Source organism: Ranitomeya imitator, chromosome 3, assembly GCF_032444005.1.
Source record: "Ranitomeya imitator isolate aRanImi1 chromosome 3, aRanImi1.pri, whole genome shotgun sequence".
Classification (NCBI taxonomy): Eukaryota; Metazoa; Chordata; class Amphibia; order Anura; family Dendrobatidae; genus Ranitomeya; species Ranitomeya imitator.
In genome coordinates, this window is record NC_091284.1 from 788,919,232 (window position 1) to 788,945,899 (window position 26,668).

Below are 26,668 nucleotides of genomic sequence, written 5' to 3' on the forward strand. Positions count from 1 at the left end.
CCTTGCGTCTATGTGCGATGCTTTCATACCTTGATGAAGGTGTTGCTGGAGCTGCAGTGTTAGACTCCAGGAAGTCGAGGCTAGGGTCGTTCCTCATTTGGGCTTGTTCGTCAATGAACTTGCAGAACTGAATGAACGGAGGAAAGGTGACGTCATGTGACCTTTTATACCTGGAGACACACACTGCCCACTTCTCCTGCAGACTATGTGGCAGCTTTGAGACGATTGGGTTCACCCCATGGGCAGTGTCCAGGTAGCACAGTCCTGACAGACGAGGGTCTCTTTTAGCAAGTTCCAGCTCCATAAGCAGATCACTTAAGTCCAGAAGCTTGTGGGCTTCCTTAAGGTTGATCCTTGGAACGTTCTGCAGTCTCTTGAATAGGGACTTTTCTATGGCTTCAGCGCTGCCGTAGGTTCTTTCGAGTCTCTGCCAGGCAGCAGCGAGACCTGCTTCAGCTTGCCCCACATAGACAGTCCTAAGACTCTTGATACGGTTTGTGGATTCAGGGCCCAACCATTTTACCATGAGGTCGAGCTCCTGCTCCGCGGATAGGTTGAGATCAGCAATGGCGGCCTTGACGGTTGCTTTCCAGGCTCTGTAGTTCTCTGCACGGTCATCGAATTTTGAGAGGCTAGTGCTGATTAGCTCCCTGCTCACCATGAACCTGGCAAACTCGGACATGTCTGATCCTTCACTCCTTGTTACCGTAGTAGCTTGTGGTGCCCCTTGGGCATATAAGCTGTGTGGCGTGGAAGGGTGAATTGTTCCCGGGTAGAATGATGTTGCTGCAGGGTTGAGCTGTGGTTTAACCTCTGGAGATTCAGATGACTGCTGCTTGAACTGTGGAGGCGGGCTGGAGTGTGCCTTGTGGTCGTCTTGCGGTGATGACTGCTCCTGAGGGGGTGCATCATGGCGTTGGTCTTGGGTCTCTGTAGGGGCTGCAGGAGATACTGGCACCATAGGTTGGGCTGACCTGGACGTTTCCGCAATGTTGGGTTGAACGTCGTTGGAGGAGGTGTGCGCTGCAGGTATCTGTTTCTGCACGTAGTCTCTGGTACGAACAACTGGGTCGTCTTCTTCCTGTGGTGGTAGGCAAACCGGGTCGAGGTTTTGCTTCAATGCTTGCTCGAGTATTTTTACTTCGGCTAATGCGATTTCTTCCTCCATTTCTGTTTGAATAATCTTTGCTCGAGCCTCTGCTTCTGCTTTCTTTTCTGTGTATGAACGTCTTAGTTTGGACCGCTCTGCATTTAAACGGGCCTCTAGGATTCTGTCGCTGAGGGCTGAAGTTCTTGAGCAGGATGATTTGTATGACCGAGCAGAGTGTTTAGACGAGGCTGACCTGTGCGATCTAGTTTCTTGCAGATGGGTGATACGAAGCTCCGCTTTATCTTTGGCGTCTTGCACGGCGGCGTCCCTTTCTCTGTCTGTGGAATCTGCCTTGCTTAACTCTGATAGGGCTTCGTCGATTTTAGATTTTTTTAGGAAGGCAGCATACTTCGCGGACAGTCTCTTGTATCTGCCGTGGGCCACGTCTAGCTGTCTTATAGTGTCCTGTAAACCCGCTGCATCATTTTTATGGCGTTGGACGCTTGACATAAGGGAGGCGACTCGTTCCCATAGGTCGTCCAAGTTGTCATTGAACTCATCCCTTGTGGAACAGTAATTCTCGAGGACCTTTAATGTTGGCTTGATGGAACGTACTGGTCGTGCATCTGGGTCTGCTGTGGAAGCGGGCTCTGCTTCCTGGTCTTCATAATGGACAGTATCAGGTTGTATTTGCTCTGTTTCAGCATTGGGGAACTGTGGAAGGTCCTTTTCGGCCATTTTGATTTAAGGTGCGCTGTCCCTTTAAGAAACTGAACCTTTAAATTGGGGGCTGGAAATTGCGGTGCAGCTTAGTTGCGACCCCCTGATAAGATTCCCAAGGTGTTGTTGGAGAATTGTGGGGTTCTGCGGTCCGACGATCTGCAGCAGTGCGGTATAATACACAGAGAGTCTTTATGTACAATGCAGTCTGAGGTGATGCTGCAGGAGATTTCTTAGCAGAGCAGGGCTGCAGTATGTGAGCGGGCAGAGAGCGGGCACTTGAATAGTGATATAAGGGTGATTCTGGCCGGGCTTCAAGGCAGTCTTTTGACTGTTCTGTCCCCACATGAGGCGAATGGAGGTGTGGTTGATTAATAAGAGTTGTGAGAGAGATAATCGTACCTCCGTATTTCTTCGATGTGAGGCAGACAGGACCAATGCTGCTCAGCGTTCAGAGAGATGATGCACTCCAGGGATTGTGTAATCCAGACTTGTTTATTTTGTAGATCTGGACATACAGCGTATAACTGGTAATACAGAACTTCTCCAGAAATGCAGGGTAGACAGGGTACAGTAAGATGTAGCACCAAATGTGTCTGCAAGTGTGAGCAGCATGAGAGAGTGATCGAAAGACTGATGCCTTCCTAAGCCCAGTTCAAAAGCACGTCCTCTCACAACAGAAAGTAAACTGGAAATGGCTGCCAGAGGAAGAGAAGATTTGACCCCTGAACCGGATGTAAGACATGCCCACAAGAAATACATGAAAAACAAGCTGCCATACAGAAAAAGGCCATTGGGTGGCAGCAGAGTAAAATATAACAACATACATGGAAACTGAGGAATATACATGGAACAGCACAGCTGTGCCAAAATTCACTACTGTGGCACCCAGCTGCTCCTGTCCACTATCGCCATTCCCTCAGCGTCAATCTGCTCCGGTGTTCAGCGCTGCTATCCAGTGATGATAGGAAGATCATACACGAGGATGGCAGTGCAGCCACCAACAAAATGGCATCTTCTAATCCACTTATCCATCTTGCTGCACCAGTGCACCCCTTTTTGCACAAGATGGCGCCGCGGGACCGGAGCGCCATCGGTAAAAGGTGAAGCCGCCGGAAGGTGAGTATAAGAATGGGGGCAAAGGGGTTACATTTAAAGTGTCACTCTAGCACTGAAAAAGAAACCAGTGCTGGATTGGTGCTTTAAAGGGTGACATTATCTATAACCCTGTATGTAACCCTTTTCTCATGTACAGCACCATAGCATTAATGGTGCTATATAAATAAATAAATAATAAAGGGAACCTGTCAGTAGAAATAACCCTCCTAAGCTGTCTATATGGATATGCAGGTTATGAAAGTTGAATAAAATGATACCTTGATGTCTGAGCTCTGAAGATCTATGGGCCGCACATTCAGTGGGGGGAAATAAGTATTTGATCCCTTGCTGATTTTGTAAGTTTGACCACTGACAAAAACCTGGACAGTCTATAATTTTAAGGGTAGGTTAATTTTAACATTGCGAGATAGAATATCAAAAATAAAATCCAGAAAATCACATTGTATAAATTATATAAATTCTGTAGGAGCCAGAACTCTTAATGATTGGTAGGGGATCAAATACTTATTTATCACTGCAAAATGCAAATAAATTTATATTATTTATGTAGCGTGATTTTCTGGATTTTATTTTTGATATTTTATCGCTCAATGTTAAAATAAACCTACCCTTAAAATTATAGACTGTTCATGTCTTTGTCAGTGGTCAAACTTACAAAATCAGCAAGGGATCAAATACTTATTTCCCCCATTGAAGATCTCTCCGATTATCTGCCTCCATTGCTTATTATCAATGAAACTAGAAATAGGCCCGATGCTATTGCAGTGGGAGTGCGGTGAAATGAACAACTGTGTATCCTTAGTGGTGCTAACAGGAGCAGTGGACATGTATCACACCATCACTAGCAGCTGATTGGTCTCCAGCCTTGGTGGGGAATTCAAATCCCGCACGGCATACTCATTGGTTCAGCCGGCTGAGCCAATGAGCTGCGCGGGATTCAAATCCCCCGCCAAAGCCACACGACACCGCTCAGTCAATGAGGTCGGCTCAGCCAATGAGCGGTGCCACGCGGCTTTGGTGGGGGATTCAAATCCTGCGTGGCACCGCTCATTGGCTCAGCCGGTGGGGCGGGGAATTTGAATCCCGTGTCGCTCATTGGCTGAGCCACCCTTGGCTGTGCGGCTTTGGGGGGGGATTCAAATCCCACACGGCACTGCTCATTGGTTCATCCAGCGGGGCGGGGGATTTGAATCCTGTGTCGCTCATTGGCTGAGCCGCCCCTGGCCGTGCGGCTTTGGTGGGGGATTCAAATCCCGCACGGCACCGCTCATTGGTTCAGCCGGCGGGGCGGCGGATTTGAATCCTGTGCTGCTGATTGGCGGGGATATGAATCCCAGCCGCCATATTGAAATACCCCTAATTTGGTTGCTCCAATATGGCGGTCAGTGTATTTCCGATACGAGCAGCCAGAAGATGAGCAGGTGGCGCCGCTCATCTCCTGGCTGCAGCGCCGCTGATCTCCCGATGGAATAGCGGTGCCGTTTTTGTCACTTGTGGAGGTGCAGTTCATGGCCTTCCAGCCACGATGGATTGTGGGATAGCGACACAATCGCTGGAAGCTGTGACAGAGCCAATTGGCAATTATATATTAGAATAGATGTTGCCAGTATGACGCATGTAATGACTGACAGTTTGCTCTCTTGACTGACATGTCTCAACAGGTACCTCCCCCTTTATTTAAAAATAAGCTGTGGAGGCAGATTCTCAGGGAGGTCTATGTCCGGCCCATAGATCTTAACAGCTCATTTAAATATGAAGGAAAACGTTGATTTCTCTGTAATAAGACATCAGATTGCAGATATTAAGGCATCATTTAATTTAGCTTCCTATGACCTTAATGTCCATATAGACAGCTTAGGGTTGACCCTACTGACAGATTCCCTTTAACATCTTGTTCATTAATTTCACTTCATTTTTCAGATTCATATTACAGGGATATCTAAACATGTCCGGTTTTTAGTGTATATATAGAAAATATCGATTGGCTGAGGATTTACAAACTTGTCATAACTCCGTCATCTGAGCTGCACTGGAGAGTTGGTATGTGTTACACCATGGATGTTTCTGTGCAGAAAACCGAAGAGAAGATCTTCTTATAACTTGGTTTGGAATGAGTTACATAGATTGGGATTGTATATGGTCTAAACAATGGTGGGCCTTTAATTACACACATAAAGGGATCCTGGTCACTGATTTGTGTTGCTTGAACCACGGGTAGCGTGAATCTGTCCAGCTCTGTCAATTCAGCCATATTTTATTTTAATACACTTTAACATTCTCCCCACCTTGTTAATCTTCACTAACAGGACTGTTGCTATGTGTGTGTGTAGAAGCAGAGACTTGTGACTCAAGAAAAGCAGGGTGGGGACAATTCGTTCAGGATCAGCCACATTGAAGTCATCACTAGTGATGAGCGAGTATACTCGTTGCTCGGGTGGTCTCCCAGTATTTGTTAGTGCTCTGAGATTTAGTTTTCGTTGCTACAGCTGCATGATGTACGGCTGCTAGACAGGCTTAATACATGTGAGGAATGCCTGATAGGGAATTCCAACATGTATTCAGGCTGTCCAGCAGCTGTACATCATGCAGCTGAGGCGACGAAAACTAAATCTCCGAACACATCCAAATACTCGGAGACCACCCGAGCATACTCAAACTTAAAGGGGTTATGATAAGAAGCTCTGATCAAACCCCAAAACTTATAGATCAGCAGGGGTCTGACCTCTCTACAAGTCAGAAGCACACAATCTCAAAGTTGTATACTATTCTATGGGGTTTTCATAATTTTTTACCAGAAAACTCCCATTACAACCAGCTACTCCCCCTAAATTAAATGAAAATAAAATACTAACATAAAAAACAAACAAACAATCAATCAAGATATCAGTGTGCTACATTGTTGCAAAGTTAATATTTCCGGAATGTCAGGTTGATTTAGGTCTGGAATGTCAAGCTGAAGGAGTTAATTGCTGGCTGAGATAGAATTATAGAAAGTCTTGGATATTGAGGTGACCAAACTATTTCATGTCTGATTTTATAGAAATGTTGCAGAACAGATTTCGTGAGCTAACCCGAGTTCATTAAAAGTTTCACTGTCTCGTTCCCTTCTCTAAGAGTGTCATCGGACTGGATTATGAGTAGGGTTGAGCGAAACGGATTGGTCATTTTCAGAAGTCGCCGACTTTTGGCAAAGTCGGGTTTCATGAAACCCGACCCGATCCCTGTGTGGGGTCGGCCATGAGGTCGGCGATCTTCTTATCGGGTATCGGAATTCCGATACCGAGTTCCGATATTTTTGCGATATCGGGAATCGGTATCGGGATCCATATTTATGTGTAAAATAAAGAATAAAAATAAAAAATATATAGATATTCTCACCCTCGGACGCGCCCTGGTTCTAACCGGCAGTCTCCCCTCCTAAGAATGAGCGAGTGAAGGACCTGTGGTGACGTCGCGGCTTGTGATTGGTCGCGTGAGCGGTCACATGAGCGGTCACGCGACCAATCACAAGCCGTGACGTCATCGAAGGTCCTTCACTTGCTCATTCTTAGGAAGGAAGGCTGCCGGCTAGAACCAGGGCACGTCCGAGGGTGAGTATATCCCTATTTTTTATTTTTATTCTTTATTTTACACATTAATATGGATCCCAGGGCCTGAAGGAGAGTTTCCATTAGTATCCCATTGCACTGCATTGGGTTTCGTGTTTCGGCCGACCCCGACCCCGACTTTTCTATAGGATCAGCCGATTTCACTCGACCCGACTTTTGAGAAAGTCGGGTTTCGTGAAACCCGACTCGACCCTATAAAAATAAAAGTCGCTCAACCCTAATTATGAGTTGTAAGAAGAAATGGTGTCAATTAGGACATTGCTCTCACAGTAAGATTTTTATACATATATATTATGTCACGTTAATGTGTTCTATGTACTACTTTGGCTTATTGTTCTACAAAAATATCAGATAAAAATCTGTTGCCTCAACGTAGTTATGAAAAGGTATTTATACACACAATTCCAGTAGATTGTGAGTTTCTTTCTTTATTTTATTGTTCAGATGTATAAAATAAAAAATTAAGCCTCTTGACAAGTGGTCATAATTAAAAATCTCCTTTCGTGTTGTGACTGCATCGTCTCTGCAGACCTATGTGTCTCCATGGTAACAGACTACAATGAAGCCCTGAGTAGTCTGATTCTGTAGTCACATTTCCTTCCCTACTTACTTGTAAAAAGTTAGAACAAAGTAGGAATATAGGATCAGACTATACTAGATTTTGTTTGTAGTCTGTTTCTATGGAGACACAACTGCAAAAAAGCTTTATAGACATTATGCTAGAAGATTTTAATTTAAGACTTTTTTTGCATAATTTAGCAAATATATGCATTGGAATATTTGTAAAGATGGACAGTGTTCTTAAAGCTGTTGGCAGAGATTTGGACTTTTTCTGTAAATGCTATAAACTTTTAAAAATGTAGAGAGTTTGTTACCTGGCATTTAAAGAGATAATGTTCACATGTTTTAAAAATAAAGTAGCCATACATTTCTTCTACTTCACTTTTTCCATTTCAGGTCACACATGAAAAAAAAAACGCCTCTAAAAGATACAAAATGAATGGCAAAAAACTTTTTTTTAATGTTAATCTTAAAACACTGTGCTTTACCTGCCCTCCCTAAGTATGGACACAAGGCTGCAGATTGTCCAGTCATACAGTGGGGAAAATATGTATTCGATACACTGCTGATTTTGCAAGTTTTCCCACCTAGAAAAAATGGAGAGGTCTGTAATTTTTATCATAGGTACACTTCACCTGTGAGAGACAGAATCTAATAATAATAAGCAGAAGATCACATTGTATGATTCTTAAATAACTGAATTGCATTTTGTTGCATGAAATAAGTGTTTGATCACCTACCAACCAGCAAGAATTGTGTCTCTCACAGACCTGTTAGTTTTTCTGTAAGAAGCCTCCTACTTTGCTCTCATTGCCTGTATTAATTGCTGTTTGAACTCGTTACCTGTATAAAATACACCTGTCCACACAATCAATCAATCACACTCCAACCTCCCCACCATGGCCAAGACCAAAGACCTGTCTAAGGACATCTGAGACAACAGTATAGATCTGCACAAGTTTGGCATGGGCTACAGGACAATAGACAAGCAGCTTGGTCAGAAGGCAACAACTGTGGGCACAATTATTAGAAAATGGAAGAAACACAATCTGACTGACAGTCTTCCTCAGTCTGGACCTCCATGCAAGATCTTGCCTTGTGGGATAAGGATGATTCGGAGAAAGATCAGGAATCAGTCCAAAACTACACAGGAGGACCTGGTCAATGACCTGAAAAGAGCTAGGAACACAGTCTCAAACATTAACGTTAGCAACACACTATGTCTTTCTGGATTAAAATCCGTCAGGGCACACAGAGTCCCCCTGGTCACGCCAGAACATGTCCAGGCCTGTTTGAAGTTCACCAATGAACATCTGGATGATCCAGGGGAGCCATGGGAGAAGGCCATGAGGTCAGATGAGACCAAAACAAAAGTTTGGTATCAACACTCGCCTTGTTTGGAGGAAGAAGAACGATGAGCATAACCCCCAAGAACACCATCCCAATCAAGAAGCATGGGGGAAACCTCATACTTTGGGGGTACTTTTCTGCAAAGGGGACAAGATGGGTGCACCATATTGAAGGGAAGATGGATGGGGTCATGTATCGCTAGATCATGGCCAACAACCTCCTTTCCTCAGTAAGCGCATTGAAGATGCGTGGTGGCTAGGTCTTTAAGCATGACAATGATCTGAAACACACTGCTAGGGCAACTATGCAGTGGCTCTGTAAGAATCATTTCAAGGTCCTGTAGTGGCCAGCCAGTTTCGAGACCTCAACCCAATAGAAAATTTTGGAGGGATCTGAAACTCAATGTTGCCCATCGACAGCCCCCAAACCTGAAAGATCTGGAGTAGATCTGTATGGAGGAGTGGGCCATAATCCCTGCTGCAGTGTGTGCAAACTTAGTCAAAAACTAGTCTGACCTCTGTAATTGCAAACAAGGGTTTCTGTACCAAATATTAAGCTTTGTTGCATCAAATACTTATTTCATGCAATAAAATGCAAATTAATTATGTAAAAATCATACAATGTTGTGGTGAAATATGTGTATATATATACAGTACAAACCAAAATTTTGGACACACCTCATTTAAAGATTTTTCTGTATTTTCATGACTATGAAAATTGTAAATTCACACTGAAGGCATCAAAACTATGAATTAACACATGTGGAATTATATACTTAACAAAAAAGTGTGAAACAACTGAAAATATGTCTTATATTCTAGGTTCTTCAAAGTAGCCACCTTTTGCTTTGATGACTGCTTTGCACACTCTTGGCATTCTCTTGATGAGCTTCAAGAGGTAGTCACCGGAAATGGTTTTCACTTCACAGGTGTGCCCTGTCAGGTTTAATAAGTGGCATTTCTTGCCTTATAAATGGGGTTTGGACCATCAGTTCTGTTGAGCAGAAGTCTGGTGGATACACAGCTGACAGTCCTACTAAATAGACTGTTAGAATTTGTATTATGGCAAGAAAAAAGCAGCTAAGTAAAGAAAAATGAGTGGCCATCATTACTTTAAGAAATGAAGGTCAGTCAGTCTGAAAAATTGGGAAAACGTTGAAAGTGTCCCCAAGTGGAGTTGCAAAAACCATCAAGCGCTACAAAGAAACTGGCTCACATGAGGACAGCCCCAGGAAAGGAAGACCAAGAGTCACCTCTGCTTCTGAGGATAAGTTTATCCGAGTCACCAGCCTCAGAAATCGCAGGTTAACAGCAGCTCAGATTAGAGACCAGGTCAATGCCACACAGAGTTCTAGCAGCAGACACTTCTCTACAACAACTGTTAAGAGGAGACTTTGTGCAGCAGGCCTTCTTGGTAAAATAGCTGCTAGGAAACCACTGCTAAGGACAGGCGACAAGCAGAAGAGACTTGTTTGGGCTAAAGAACACAAGGAATGGACATTAAACCAGTGGAAATCTGTGCTTTGGTCTGATGAGTCCAAATTTGAGATGTTTGGTTCCAACCACCGTGTCTTTGTGCGATGTAGAAAAGGTGAACGGATGGAGTCTACATGCCTGGTTCCCATCGTGAAGCATGGAGGAGGAGGTGTGATGGTGTGAGGGTGCTTTGCTGGGGACACTGTTGGGGATTTATTCAAAACTGAAGCCATACTGAACCAGCATGGCTACCACAGCATCTTGCAGCGGCATGCTATTCCATCCGGTTTGCATTTATTTGGACCATCATTTATTTTTCAACAGGACAATGACCCCAAACACACCTCCATGCTGTGTAAGGGCTATTTGACCAAGAAGGAGAGTGATGGGGTACTATGCCAGATAACCTGGCCTCCACAGTCACCAGACCTGAACCCAATCAAAATGGTTTGGGGTGGGGAGTGTGCAAAGCAGTCATCAAAGCAAAAGGTGGCTTCTTTGAAGAACGTAGAATATAAGACATATTTTCAGGTGTTTCACACTTTTTTGTTAAGTATATAATTCCACATGTGTTAATTCATAGTTTTGATGCCTTCAGTGTGAATTTACAATTTTCATAGTCATGAAAATACAGAAAAATCTTTAAATGAGGTGTTTCCAAACTTTTGGTCTGTACTGTATATCTATATGTTTGCAGTAGACTATGTATAGATTTATTGTGTCACTGGCAATAATGTAACATCTGTCTTGAAAAGCTGCAGGTCACACCCAGGTGTTAATATGTATTTTCCTGAGACAAGTAGACTTCTGTCTCCAATCTCACCAGGGGGTCCTGCTGGAAGCCAAGAAGAAAGGTAACATTTGACACCTCCTAGCTCTTGGAAGAGAGATGTTAATTACGGCCTGATAGTATCTCTGTGAGAACTTTTACAAAGGATCTCAAGAGAAAATAATGTATTCATTGGGGGGCGTGGCCGTGGTCCAATAAAAAAAAAATCAATTATGATATTAACCTGAGGGGCTGGTCTAGAAACCTGACCTCCAGATCAAAGCTATAAATTAGGGCTGTATACAGAGAAACGTGTTCACATGTGAGGGCAGCCTGAGACGCTGATGTGTTCCACCAACTCCATTCACCCCCCCCCCTCAGGGAGCAGAAAGCAAACTACCAGTTAGATGATTTCTGTAAGTTTCCTCCTGTTTATTTTTATACTGTTTTGCATAAGTTGTATGTCTTTTTTTATATTTTTATACCTTTTCTTACTGTAAGCACTGACCCTTTTTGTATTAAAGTATAAAAATTGAACAAGTTGAACCTTGAATGTTCTAAAAGAATCCATAGCCTAAGGTGTGTGAGCCTTATGAGTGGTAGACATTGTTAGTATTAATATTTCCAGGACTCATCGCCCGTGTGTTCGATGAGTGTTATCAGGGTGTATGAGCGGGTGTGTGGCCTGGGTCGGTGTGTGATTTATGCTCCCATTACAGCATAGGACCAAGGTTGAATGCTGGACTGAGAGGGGGAGATAGATTAACCCTTGCAGGCACAACCCAAGTCACGTGATGAGAGCGGGCACGTGACGAATTAGTGACAGCACGAAGAGATCTGTTGTGAATTCTGTGGCCAAGCTCCCTCCTGTGGTCGTGAGTGGTACTTCGGCTGGTTCTGTCTATGAGCTTCCTTTGGTGGATGAGAGTGGTACTGCGGCTTCTGAGTTTCCTTCCTCAGGTGATGAGGTTAAGTCGTTAGGTGCTGCTCTATTTAACTCCACCTAGTGCTTTGATCCTGGCCTCCAGTCAATGTTCTAGTATTGGTCTTGCTTTCTCCTGGATCAGTCCTGTGGCCTGTCTTCCTGCATAAGCTAAGTTTTGCTTGTGTTATTTTTGTTTGCTATTTTTTCTGTCCAGCTTGCTATATTGGTTTTTCTTGCTTGCTTGAAGCTCTGGGACGCAGAGGGAGCACCTCCGTACCGTTAGTCGGTGCGGAGGGTCTTTTTGCCCCCTCTGTGTGGTTGTTTGTAGGGTCTTGTGTTGACCGCAAAGCAATCTTTCCTATCTTCGGTCTGTTCAGTAAGTTGGGCCTCACTTTGCTAAATCTATTTCATCTCTGCGTTTGTATTTTCATCTCAACTCACAGTCATTATATGTGGGGGGCTGCCTTTTCCTTTGGGGTATTTCTCTGAGGCAAGCTAGGCTTATTTTTCTTTCTTAGTGCTAGCTAGTTTCTCAGGCTGTGCTCGAGACGCATAGGACTGGTCAGGAGCGCTCCACGGCTACCTCTAGTGTGGTTGGATAGGATTAGGGATTGCGGTCAGCAGAGTTCCCACGTCTCAGAGCTCGTCCTATGTTTTTGGTAATTGTCAGGTCACTTTGTGTGCTCTGAACTTCAAGGTCCATTGTGGTTCTGAATTACCTGTTCATAACAGTACTGGAGGCCCAAAGTACTAATGCTTCTCAATAGAGGGAAAAGAGAAGTTCTGAGACCATTTTTTTTTCTTTGCACTGTGTTCTGTCTTTCTTTTCCCCTTTACATCAGGGTGGTTCAGAACACAGGTGTGGACATGGACATTCAGGGTCTGTTCTCTTTGATGGATAATCTCGCTATAAATGTACAGAATATTCAAGATTTAGTGGTTCAGAATCCTATGTTAGAACCTAAAATTCCTATTCCTGAGTTATTTTCTGGAGATAGAGCTAAGTTTTTGAATTTTCAAAATAATTGTAAACTATTTCTGGCTTTGAAACCCCGCTCCTCTGGTGACCCAGTTCAACAAGTTAAGATCATTATTTCTTTATTACGTGGCGACCCTCAAGACTGGGCATTTTCCCTTGCGCCAGGAGATCCTGCATTATGTTATATTGATGCGTTTTTTCTGGCGCTCGGATGGCTGTACGATGAACCTAATTCAGTGGATCAGGCAGAGAAAAATTTGCTGGCTCTGTGTCAGGGTCAGGATGAGATAGAGATTTATTGTCAGAAGTTTAGAAAGTGGTCCGTGCTCACTCAATGGAACGAATGTGCGCTGGCAGCTATTTTCAGAAAGGGTCTCTCTGAAGCCCTTAAGGATGTCATGGTGGGATTTCCTATGCCTGCTGGTCTGAATGAGTCTATGTCTTTGGCCATTCAGATCGGTCGACGCTTGCGTGAGCGTAAATCTGTGCACCATTTGGCGGTATTTTCTGAGCATAAACCTGAGCCTATGCAGTGCGATAGGACTTTGACCAGAGCTGAAAGGCAAGAACACAGACGTCAGAATGGGCTGTGTTTCTACTGTGGTGATTCCACTCATGCTATCTCCGATTGTCCTAAGCGCACTAAGCGGTTCACTAGGTCTGCCACCATTGGTACGGTACAGTCGAAATTTCTTTTGTCCGTTACTTTGATCTGCTCTTTGTCTTCCTATTCTGTCATGGCATTTGTGGATTCAGGCGCTGCCCTGAATTTGATGGACTTGGAGTTTGCTAGGCGCTGTGGGTTTGTCTTGGAGCCCTTGCAGTGTCTTATTCCATTGAGAGGAATTGATGCTACGCCTTTGGCCAAGAATAAGCCTCAGTATTGGACCCAGCTGACCATGTGCATGGCTCCTGCGCACCAGGAGGATATTCGCTTTCTGGTGTTGCATAATCTGCATGATGTGGTCGTGTTGGGGTTGCCATGGCTACAGGTCCATAACCCAGTATTAGATTGGAAATCAATGTCTGTGTCCAGCTGGGGTTGTCAGGGGGTACATGGTGATGTTCCATTTCTGTCTATCTCATCATCCACCCCTTCTGAGGTCCCAGAGTTCGTCTGATTACCGGGATGTATTCGATGAGCCCAAGTCCAATGCCCTACCTCCGCATAGGGATTGTGATTGTGCTATTGATTTGATTCCTGGTAGTAAGTTTCCTAAGGGTCAGCTGTTTAATTTATCTGTACCTGAGCACGCCGCTATGCGGAGTTACGTGAAGGAGTCTTTGGAGAAGGGTCATATTCGCCCGTCATCGTCGCCATTGGGAGCGGGGTTCTTTTTTGTGGCCAAGAAGGATGGTTCGCTGAGACCTTGTATTGATTACCGCCTTCTAAATAAAATTACGGTCAAATTTCAGTACCCCTTGCCACTGCTGTCTGATTTGTTTGCTCGGATTAAGGGGGCTAGTTGGTTCACCAAGATAGATCTTCGTGGTGCATATAATCTTGTGCGTATTAAACGGGGCGATGAATGGAAAACAGCATTTAATACGCCCGAAGGCCATTTTGAGTACCTGGTTATGCCATTCGGGCTTTCTAATGCTCCATCAGTGTTTCAGTCCTTTATGCATGACATCTTCCGAGAGTACCTGGATAAATTCCTGATTGTATACTTGGATGATATTTTGGTCTTCTCGGATGATTGGGAGTCTCATGTGAAGCAGGTCAGAATGGTGTTCCAGGTCCTGCGTGCTAATTCTTTGTTTGTGAAGGGGTCAAAGTGTCTCTTTGGTGTTCAGAAGGTTTCATTTTTGGGGTTCATTTTTTCTCTTTCTACTATCGAGATGGACCCTGTTAAAGTTCAGGCCATTTATGATTGGACTCAGCCAACATCTCTGAAGAGTCTGCAGAAGTTCCTGGGCTTTGCTAATTTTTATCATCGCTTCATCAATAATTTTTCTAGTATTGCTAAACCGTTGACTGATTTAACCAAGAAGGGTGCTGATGTGGTCAATTGGTCTTCTGCTGCTGTGGAAGCTTTTCAGGAGTTGAAGCTTCGTTTTTCTTCTGCCCCTGTGTTGTGCCAACCAGATGTTTCGCTTCCGTTCCAGGTCGATGCTTCTGAAATTGGAGCAGGGGCTGTTTTGTCGCAGAGAAGTTCTGATTGCTTGGTGATGAAACCATGCGCCTTCTTTTCCAGGAAATTTTCGCCTGCTGAGCGTAATTATGATGTTGGCAATCGAGAGTTGCTAGCCATGAAGTGGGCATTCGAGGAGTGGCGTCATTGGCTTGAAGGAGCTAAGCATCGCGTGGTGGTCTTGACTGATCACAAGAACTTGACTTATCTCGAGTCTGCCAAATGGTTGAATCCTAGACAGGCTCGTTGGTCGCTGTTTTTCTCCCGTTTTGACTTTGTGGTTTCGTACCTTCCGGGCTCTAAAAATGTGAAGGCGGATGCCCTGTCTAGGAGTTTTGTGCCCGATTCTCCGGGTTTGCCTGAGCCGGCGGGTGTTCTCAAAGAGGGGGTAATTTTGTCTGCCATCTCCCCTGATTTGTGGCGGGTGCTGCAAAAATTTCAGGCTAATAGACCTGACCACTGCCCAGCGGAGAAACTGTTTGTTCCTGATAGGTGGACGAATAAAGTTATCTCTGAGGTTCATTGTTTGGTGTTGGCTGGTCATCCTGGAATCTTTGGTACCAGAGATTTGGTGGCTAGATCCTTTTGGTGGCCATCTCTGTCGCGGGATGTGTGTTCTTTCGTGCAGTCCTGTGGGATTTGTGCTCGGGCTAAGCCCTGCTGTTCTCGTGCCAGTGGGTTGCTTTTGCCCTTGCCGGTCCCGAAGAGGCCTTGGACACATATCTTTATGGATTTTATTTCGGATCTCCCCGTCTCTCAAAGAATGTCGGTCATTTGGGTGGTTTGTGATCGCTTCTCTAAGATGGTCCATTTGGTGCCCTTGTCTAAATTGCCTTCCTCCTCTGATTTGGTGCCATTGTTTTTCCAGCATGTGGTTCGTTTACATGGCATTCCAGAGAACATCGTTTCTGACAGAGGTTCCCAGTTTGTTTCGAGGTTTTGGCGAGCCTTTTGTGCTAGGATGGGCATTGATTTGTCTTTTTCCTCGGCTTTCCATCCTCAGACAAATGGCCAGACTGAACGAACCAATCAGACCTTGGAAACATATCTGAGATGTTTTGTTTCTGCTGATCAGGATGATTGGGTGTCCTTTTTGCCTTTGGCTGAGTTCGCCCTTAATAATCGGGCCAGCTCGGCTACTTTGGTTTCGCCGTTTTTCTGCAATTCTGGGTTCCACCCTCGTTTCTCTTCATGGCAGGTTGAGTCTTCGGACTGTCCTGGTGTGGATACTGTGGTGGATAGGTTGCAGCAGATTTGGACTCATGTAGTGGACAATTTGACTTTGTCCCAGGAGAAGGCTCAACGTTTGCTAACCGACTTCGTGTTGGGGATTTGGTTTGGTTGTCATCTCGTTATATTCCTATGAAGGTTTCCTCTCCTAAGTTTAAGCCTCGTTTCATTGGTCCATATAGGATTTCTGAGGTTCTTAATCCTGTGTCTTTTCGTTTGACTCTTCCAGCTTCTTTTTCCATCCATAACGTGTTCCATAGGTCATTGTTGTGGAGATACGTGGCACCTATGGTTCCATCTATTGATCCTCCTGCTCCGGTTTTGGTTGAAGGGGAGTTGGAGTATATAGTGGAGAAGATTTTGGATTCTCGTGTTTCGAGACGGAAACTCCAGTATCTGGTTAAGTGGAAAGGTTATGGTCAGGAAGATAATTCCTGGGTCTTTGCCTCTGATGTCCATGCTGCCGATCTGGTTTGTGCGTTTCATGTCGCTCATCCTGGTCGGCCTGGGGGCTCTGGTGAGGGTTCGGTGACCCCTCCTCAAGGGGGGGGGGTACTGTTGTGAATTCTGTGGCCAAGCTCCCTCCTGTGGTCGTGAGTGGTACTTCGGCTGGTTCTGTCTATGAGCTTCCTTTGGTGGATGAGAGTGGTACTGCGGCTTCTGAGTTTCCTTCCTCAGGTGATGAGGTTAAGTCGTTAGGTGCTGCTCTATTTAACTCCACCTAGTGCTTTGATCCTGGCCTCCAGTCAATGTTCTAGTATTGGTCTTGCTTTCTCCTGCATCGTTCCTGTGGCCTGTCGTCCTGCATAAGCTAAGTTTTGCTTGTGTTATTTTTGTTTGCTATTTTTTCTGTCCAGCTTGCTATATTGGTTTTTCTTGCTTGCTGGAAGCTCTGGGACGCAGAGAGAGCACCTCCGTACCGTTAGTCGGTGCGGAGGGTCTTTTTGCCCCCTCTGCGTGGTTGTTTGTAGGGTTTTGTGTTGACCGCAAAGCAATCTTTCCTATCTTCGGTCTGTTCAGTAAGTTGGGCCTCACTTTGCTAAATCTATTTCATCTCTGCGTTTGTATTTTCATCTCAACTCACAGTCATTATATGTGGGGGGCTGCCTTTTCCTTTGGGGTATTTCTCTGAGGCAAGCTAGGCTTATTTTTCTTTCTTAGGGCTAGCTAGTTTCTCAGGCTGTGCTCGAGGCGCTTAGGACTGGTCAGGAGCGCTCCACGGCTACCTCTAGTGTGGTTGGATAGGATTAGGGATTGCGGTCAGCAGAGTTCCCACGTCTCAGAGCTCGTCCTATGTTTTTGGTAATTGTCAGGTCACTTTGTATGCTCTGAACTTCAAGGTCCATTGTGGTTCTGAATTACCTGTTCATAACAGAGATCCGTGACAAATGTGATTTTCTGTTTTCTTATTTTTAGATTCTGTCTCTCACAGTTGAAGTGTACCTACAATAAAAATTACAGACCTCTCCATTCTTTGTAGGTGGGAAAACTGGCAAAATCGGCAGTGTGTCAAATACTTTCGCCACTGTAGAATGCTACTTTCTGGAACTCTTGATAGGAAACCGCTGCTCTCTGCATCTAGATTGTCGGAAGCTAGTGCTATATGGACTTTTCTTCCTGATGAACATACAGGGATTAGTGGGGAGGTGCAGCATGGACAAGACAAGTTAAATGTATATATTATATCACATGGACCTCACAGTGAAAATTTTGGTTCAATATCCGAATTCCTCTTTTTTTTTTCCTAATTATTTTGGGAAGCTGAAACCTTCTATACCAGACAGAGCTGTAGATTTTATTGGCACTTGTTGGAGGTATATGTAACTTATTAAATTACTTCATTTTTTTTTTGAGGAAGGAAAGGAATAGAAAATCAGTACCAGCAATTAGTTTTTTTTGTGCTTTTTTTTATTCCATAGACCATACGGTATGAATGTTAACTTTGTTCTATGAGTCGATACGATTCTGCTGAAAACAAATTTATATAGAAATTTATATAGTGTTTTTTTATGGTCTACAACTTTTGCTTTTTTTCTTTAATTTTCTCCTTCTTGATTTTTGACAGACAATTTTCTCTCGTCATTTTAGGGTATGCATAATTTATTGTGTGATTTTAATTTTTTTTAAAGATGGAAATAATGAAAAACAGCAATTCTGTCATAGTTTTTTTTTTCAGAGTATGCACAGTGTGGTGTGCTTTTTTTTCTTTTGGTGACGCATATCTATTTGTTTTCTTAATTTTATAAGTAAAATATTTTTGATGCATTTTTTGGCTGACTTATTTATTTTGTTCAAATTGTTTTTATTTTAAATGTTATTGATCTTTTCTTTGCCTTTTTTTTCCCTATTGGACTAAACGTTGTCACCCATTGATTGCCCTTCATGGAGCGTCAGTGGTTGCTAAGCCCATCAGACTGGGAAGACTGGGTATTAACAGGTAGAGTCATTGTGCGGAGAGCGAGCAGGTGTGAAAGGGAGAACCTCACAACTGGTGTCCCCCGAGGAACGAGCAGATGCCTATTCCCAACCTAATGGAAAGTGGAGCATTATATTAGGGCACTGTGACGAGGAGTAGGAATGGGTAGCGATACTAGTCTGACATGTGAAATGTACTAAAAACAAAAAATCAAGTTCTTGTAAGGAGTTGATCTGTGTAGATGGTACAAAGAAAGGTATTGCTAAAATTAGATTTTTGACTTCCACCTTCATTAAACATGAGACATTTTCATAAATATGTTTCAATGCTATTCAGTGACTCCATTGCATTCAGGAATACAGCAAAGTAATGAATGGAAGCGTCTGACTTGTCACATTATATTAATAACATATGATAACATGGAAAATAAGATAACATGGGGAAACTGGCTCAGCATGGTCCTGGTGAGATAAATTTGTCTGAGATCCAGTTGATATCTATAATTGTGTCACTCGTAGGATAAATGTGTCTCCTCTTATAAAGTAAGCTTGGATGCTGCAGGCTAAAGACGTAGAAGGATCAGACATCAGCATAGAAAGCAATTTGAAGGAAGCTAAGGCCCCTTTCACACATCAGTTTTTTGCCTTCAGTCGCAATCCATCTAATTTTGAAAAAAACAAATCTGGCGACTGATGCCGCCGGATCAGTTATTTTTCTCATAGACTTGTATTAGCGACGGATTGCGATGGATGGCCTCACGTTTCATCCATCGTTCGCCGGATCCGTCAAAAATTGTTTGTCCGGAGGCCGGAGGCAACGGACAAAGTAGCGTTTTTTTTGTGTACGTCAACAAATCGGACAGAGACGGATCCGTCGTCGTCCCTTGTTTGCTTGAATGGAAGCCTATGGGTGCTGGATCCATCAAATGACGGAATCCGGCGACTGATTCCGTTTTTTTTAACTGAGCATGCTTTGATTTATTTAGGATCCAATTAGCCATATCCGCTAGTCGGATCCGTCAAAAAAACGAATCTGTCGCATCAGTTTTTCAAAATCTACGATGGATCCGTTGAGCCAACGGATTGTGACTGATGGCAAACAACTGATATATGAAAGGGGCCTAAGATAAAAACAAAATGATCAATTACTCTCCAGTAAATAAATGAATTGGACTGTATAAAAATAATCCAATTTTTATCCTAACTGCCATCCGTGCACCGTCCATGTTTCCATATTTTACATCCATCAGGCTATGTGCACACGTTCAGGAATGTGTGCAGATTTATCATGCAATTTTCCTGAAGAAAACCTGATGTTTTCTTCCGGAAATCCGCGTGCGTTTTTGATGCGTTTTTTTCTAGCGTTTTTGAAGCGTTTTTTAAGCGTTTTTAATAACAAATAAAGTTGGTTAAAAAAAAAAAGGAAAAAAAAGAGACTCTCATAGGTCATTTCCTGTTCCATCCCCTCTTCTCCATTTTGCTTTTTTGCTGCTTTCAACATGCCGCACGTTCAGCCCCATTGGCGTCTTTCGCCACAACAAAACCATCTTTTGTTGCTGACGGCACTGCTTTTGCTGCACCACCACACTGAGCAGGTAATATAATGTCATTAGATGTGCACACTATGCGGACTATGCTGTGGATTTGTAGTGTTTCTGTTGCTGCGGATAGGCTACTTCCCACTTCCGTAATGCTCCCTCGCAATCTGTCGTTTTGGGATAAAACGGATCCTGCATATGTGCTTGCAGGATTTTATTTTCCCATACACTTGTATTAGCAATGGTTTGCGACGTTTTGCCGCACGTTGCATCCATTGTGCGATGTATGTGTCTTTTTTTGGCAGACCGTCGACACGTAAAATCCTTACCTATATGTTTTTCTTGGTGCATCGCATCCGCCATTTTTGACTGCTCATGTGCTGCAGAAAATACACCCCCTCCTCCCCAGACTGCAGAATGGGCAGCGGATGTGTAGAAAAAATGCATCTGCTGCCCACGTCATGCAGTTATTTCACAACGTCCATGGGTATGTTGGCGCCAGTGTATTGCGACGGAACAGTACTGATGGAAGTGAAAGTAGCCTTAGCAGCGATTGTCTATGCGTTGTACAGTACCATATATATATATATAATTGTCTATTTTTCCGTATGTCTGTCTGTCTGTCTTTCTGTCTGTCTTTGAAATACAGCATCTCTGATTGGTTGAGGCTGCCAGGCCAATCAGCAACGGGCACATCGACGTTGATGTCATAATGGTTGCCATGGCGACGATGATGTCATAAAGGTTGCCTCGATCAAACAGCGACGGACACAGTCTGCCGCGAATTCTTGAATCATCATTGTCCATATACTACTGGGACATGCATATTCTAGAATACCCGATGCGTGAGAATCGTGCCACAATTCAGTGTAAATAATAAATACTATATTCTCCCATAGGAGCAATCTCGGAGAAGGAATAGAAGACGTCCAAAACGGATGTGGGTTCATCCCATTATTAATGAGCGGGAGGAAAAGGGACACTTCCATGTCCTTTACCAAGATTTAAGGAGGTAAGATATAAGTAGAAATGATATATTGTCTTCTGTGTTCACCTTTTTTTTTTTTGATGTTATAAACTGTTGTGTTATATATCTGTGGTTTGAGTTTTTTTTTTTTTTTTTACATTCAGTTTTCCTGAAAAATTTATCCAGTTTTGCCGGCTTACGATTCAGGCATTTGATCGCCTTCTTATAATTCTGGCTCCACAACTCAGCTACGAAGACACATGTATGCGAAGATCAATCTCTGCTGAGGAAAGGCTGCTCATCATCTTGCGGTAAGGCCCTTTTTAAAAAAAAAACAAAAACCACAAACTCCACACATTGGCCCCATAGTTAATGCTGCAACAGTGCCCCCATAATGCTGCTATTACGTCCCAATGCTGCCATTGCCTCCATAATGCTGCCACTGCGCCACAATGCTGTTAGTGCCCCTATAATGCTGCCACAGTGCCGCCATAATGCTGACAGTGCGCCACAATGCTGCCATTGCCCCCATAATGCTGCAATTATGTCCCAATGCTGCCAGTGCCCCCATATTTCTGCCACTGCGCCACTATGTTTACAGATCTAGTGCCCCTGAATCGTACTAGTTATGTTGTCATGCATATTTTCATAATTATTAAAAATATTCTAATTTTTTCACATTTTTTTCCAGGTTTTTGGCCACAGGAGAGAGCTACACATCCCTGCACCTCCAATTTAGGGTTGGCAAATCCACCATCTCTCTAATTGTGAGGTGCACATGTGCCGTCATCTGGCAGAAGTTGCAGCCCATCGTGATGCCTTGCCCAACCGAAGAGACTTGGCTGCAGGTAGCAGCAGGCTTTCAGTCTGTGGCCAATTTCCCCAACTGCGTAGGTGCTGTCGATGCCACCAAGATCAGGATCACGCTTCTTTAATTATAAAAAGTATTTTTCTGTGGTCCTGATGGCGGTGGCTGATGCCCATTTACAAGTTTGTTGCCATCGACGTTGGTGCTTATGGCAGTTCTGGGGACTCTCGGGTGCTGCAATCATCACAGATTGGACTTCAAATTCTTCGAGATGGCGGAACGCTCCCAGCCCCAAGACCTTTGCCTGGTTCCACACATCCTGTACCCTTTGTGATGGTATCGGATGAGGCATTTCCCTTAAAAACTAACCTGCTGCGCCCATACCTTCGAAGGGCACTGGATGACCGGCGGAGGATTTTCAACTATCGGCTGAGCCGTGCACGAAAATATGTGGAATGCACCTTTGGAATCATGTGTAGTCAGTGGAGGATCTTTCACACTGCCATCCAGCTAGATACGGAGACCGTGGACACTGTGATCAAGGCATGCTGTGTTCTCCACAACTACGTTCGGGAATACAGCACAGAGGTAGTTGAGGAGTCACAGCTGTCTGAATTAATTGCAGTGGACAACTTGGGTCAAGGCAGGCAATCCATCTCGGGGGTGCGTGTGCGAGAAACCTTCACTGACTACTTCATGAGTCCTGAAGGTGCCGTGCACTGGCAATACTCCTGTGCCGGTGTTGAGCAGCCTGAACAGCAGAGAAGATCGAACACTTAATCCCCATCAAGATGTCAGCCTGTTCAGAAGAGCAAATCGGATGGCTAACCCGAAAGCAATCACAGCCCTTGTGTTCTTCATCAGTACAGCTGAGCAGATTGGATGGCTAACCCCATGCATTCAATGTCTTTTTGTTCTTTATCATTTAAAAAACAAAAGGAATTAATAAATAAGAATTTTGTTTGAAAAATCAAACCTTGTGTCCGCAACTTACTCTTTAGTCACTGACAGTTATTATCCCATTACTCACAGTTCATAATCTGCAAATTGAAATAACCTTTTTTTAGAATAAGAAATTACCAGACATTTTTGCAAATACAAATTTAGTTTTTATTCATAAATAACACTGTGTACTACACATAAAAACAAAACGTCTTTAAATGACGTAGGTATTATAACACAAGGACAAACATTGTCCAGAACAGTCCATCAAAAATGGACAATATAACAACCTGTCAACAGGACAAAATAGTGCATCAACAATGGATTTGGGAACAAACTGTCAACAGAACAGTTGGGTTGGGGAAAGAAATCCAAACAAATTCACCTTTCTCCGGACACACATATTTCCCAAAAATATATGTATAATTTTTTTCACAAACAAAATATGTGTCCTACACATAAAAATGTAACGTCGGTAACAGACGTAGCTTGTAGAAAACAAGGACAAACATTGTCCAAAACAGTCCATCAAGAATGGACGCTATCAAAACCTGTCAACAGGACAAAAGTGCATCAACAATTGATTTGCGAACAACTTGTCAACAGGACAGGGGGGTTTAGGAACTAAATCCTCAAAATTGCTGGTACTCTGGCTCGTACCCATACCCCGGAAACATATCTTGCGACGAAATACTCGTGTTTTGGGAAACATTATGCCCAGAACTTTGACGAGTTGGACAGTGGCTTGAATTATAGGCTTCAGCAGCGTCGGGCCTGTGTGCTGCATGGAAAAACCGTTGAGAAGCAGCTGCTGGTGGTGGTGGTGGCGGCCCACTTGGGATAGTAAATGCTTTCATAATTCCCACAACTATGTCTTGTGGTGGGGGGATTGGTGATGGGACAGCAGCAGACATTAGAACTGCATTAACTGCTGTCATGCATAGGCTCTGCCTGTCCCATGTCATGGACCTTAGGCGGCTAGCTACCACAGATCCAAATTTATCCATTTCATCTTGTGGAGATGAATGGTCTATAATATTGAGGGTTCGACTTGTGAGTGCTTCAATGGCACTAGTCGAACCATCCTTTTTTTTCCCCTTCTTGGGTGCTGCCCTAACCATTGGCACAGGACGGGCAGAACCAGACCCCAACCCAGTGGGCCTTGAACCCCCAACAAACGAGCTGGACGCAGCGGAAGAGGCAGCAACAACAGCGGAAGACAACACCGCCGCATCCACCGCAGAGGACGAACTTGCCACAGTACAGGTGGGGGGCATAACTGCAGCATGCATGGAGGATGACTGCCTAGGCAAGGGTGGATTTGGTGAGGAGCAAATAGGATAGTCCTCCACCTCCTCTCCATCACCCATCTCCAGGCTGTTGTCTTCCTGGACCGGTGGGGTTTCGGCCCTTACATTGCCTTCAGTTCTGTACAAGGAATAAAAAAAGACTTTGTCAATACAAGAGTACTGTGAAACGTGGAAAATTCCAATAAATATATACAGGTCCTTCTCAAAAAATTAGCATATAGTGTTAAATTTCATTATTTACCATAATGTAATGATTACAATTAAACTTTCATATATTATAGATTCATTATCCACCAACTGAAATTTGTCAGGTCTTTTATTGTTTTAATACTGATGATTTTGGCATACAACTCCTGATAACCCAAAAAACCTGTCTCAATAAATTAGCATATTTCACCCATCCAATCAAATAAAAGTGTTTTTTAATAACAAACAAAAAAACCAACAAATAATAATGTTCAGTTATGCACTCAATACTTGGTCGGGAATCCTTTGGCAGAAATGACTGCTTCAATGCGGCGTGGCATGGAGGCAATCAGCCTGTGACACTGCTGAGATGTTATGGAGGCCCAGGATGCTTCAATAGCGGCCTTAAGCTCATCCAGAGTGTTGGGTCTTGCGTCTCTCAACTTTCTCTTCACAATATCCCACAGATTCTCTATGGGGTTCAGGTCAGGAGAGTTGGCAGGCCAATTGAGCACAGTAATACCATGGTCAGTAAACCATTTACCAGTGGTTTTGGCACTGTGAGCAGGTGCCAGGTCGTGCTGAAAAATGAAATCTTCATCTCCATAAAGCATTTCAGCCGATGGAAGCATGAAGTGCTCCAAAATCTCCTGATAGCTAGCTGCATTGACCCTGCCCTTGATGAAACACAGTGGACCAACACCAGCAGCTGACATGGCACCCCACACCATCACTGACTGTGGGTACTTGACACTGGACTTCAGGCATTTTGGCATTTCCTTCTCCCCAGTCTTCCTCCAGACTCTGGCACCTTGATTTCCGAATGACATGCAAAATTTGCTTTCATCAGAAAAAAGTACTTGGGACCACTTAGCAACAGTCCAGTGCTGCTTCTCTGTAGCTCAAAAGTGGCTTTACCTGGGGAATGCGGCACCTGTAGCCCATTTCCTGCACACGCCTGTGCACGGTGGCTCTGGATGTTTCCACACCAGACTCAGTCCACTGCTTCCTCAGGTTCCCCAAGGTCTGGAATCGGTCCTTCTCCACAATCTTCCTCAGGGTCCGGTCTCCTCTTCTCGTTGTACAGCGTTTTCTGCCACATTGTTTCCTTCCAACAGACTTACCATTGAGGTGCCTTGATACAGCACTCTGGGAACAGCCTATTTGTTGAGAAATTTCTTTCTGGGTCTTACCCTCTTGCTTGAGGGTGTCAATGATGGCCTTCTTGACATCTGTCAGGTCGCTAGTCTTACCCATGATGGGGGTTTTGAGTAATGAACCAGGCAGGGAGTTTATAAAAGCCTCAGGTATCTTTTGCATGTGTTTAGAGTTAATTAGTTGATTCAGAAGATTAGGGTAATAGGTCGTTTAGAGAACCTTTTCTTGATATGCTAATTTATTGAGACAGGTTTTTTGGGTTATCAGGAGTTGTATGCCAAAATCATCAGTATTAAAACAATAAAAGACCTGACAAATTTCAGTTGGTGGATAATGAATCTATAATATATGAAAGTTTAATTGTAATCATTACATTATGGTAAATAATGAAATTTAACACTATATGCTAATTTTTTGAGAAGGACCTGTATATATATATATAACTTACCGCCGCAAATTTCTGCTTGTTAAAATGAATTGCAGCTGGTCTGCAAACGGCACCCTCTTTTTTGAGGGCGAGCTGCCACTTTCTACCTTCTGTGCCTTCATCAGTCTGTCGGTCACAGATCTCCAACGTTTTTTCACATCTTCCACTGAAATTGAACAATTTATAAAAATTAGAAAGGAAATAGATGGTGGCCCAGTTCTAACGCATCGGCTACTACAGAATATGCCTGAACACGTAGTATATTGCACAGGACAAGTACTATATTGCCCAGCCACGTATGTCCACAAGTTTCACCAATCCAAAGTGGCACTGGACAGAGGGGATTTATGATCAGGTTGTGCAGTGATTTCGCAGAGACCGCTGACACGACAGGTACTGCTGCATCGAACTTGCCGCTTGCACTGTCAAGGACAGGGCGGGAGGTCGGAGGGTGAGAATAACGTTATTTTTATTATTTTTTACTTTCAATCTTTGTACTATTGATGCTGCATACGCAGAATCTATAGTAAAAACATTGTCAAACTGGGTTAGGTGTATAACCAGAATGCGTAACACCTCGCTTTGTTAACGATGTCATTAACCCTGTGTGAGGCATGACTAGAGGGGAGTATGGAACGGGCACTGACTGCGGTGAGGAAAGAGCGGCCATATTGACGCCAGTCTGAGCCCGTCGCACATTGGTTGTGGCAATGTTTGTGTGCTTTTTGCCACAACAAACCAGCCACTTGGATTACATGAAAGACAAAATCCCCAAACAATGAATATCCGTGACAGACAGAAGGACAGACAGAAAGAGGGAAGTGACACAAATAGACAATTATATAGTACATACGTAATAAAAATAACACGAATTTAACATACTTACAAATAAGTTTTTGGCCCGCTTTTGGTAGCTGAGGCCACTGCGGATAAATTTCTGTTACAATGGCTGGCCA

The 26,668-nt window shown here is 43.8% G+C and overlaps 1 long non-coding RNA gene across 1 annotated transcript; it reads left to right on the forward strand.

Annotated features, from left to right (window-relative positions):
* The first annotated feature begins 19,877 nt into the window (after positions 1-19,877).
* Positions 19,878-21,176, forward strand: LOC138672358 (uncharacterized). Its single transcript, XR_011319723.1, has 3 exons — positions 19,878-19,971; positions 20,814-20,926; positions 21,046-21,176. It is a non-coding gene; the product is annotated as an uncharacterized lncRNA (long non-coding RNA).
* Positions 21,177-26,668: the final 5,492 nt, after the last annotated feature.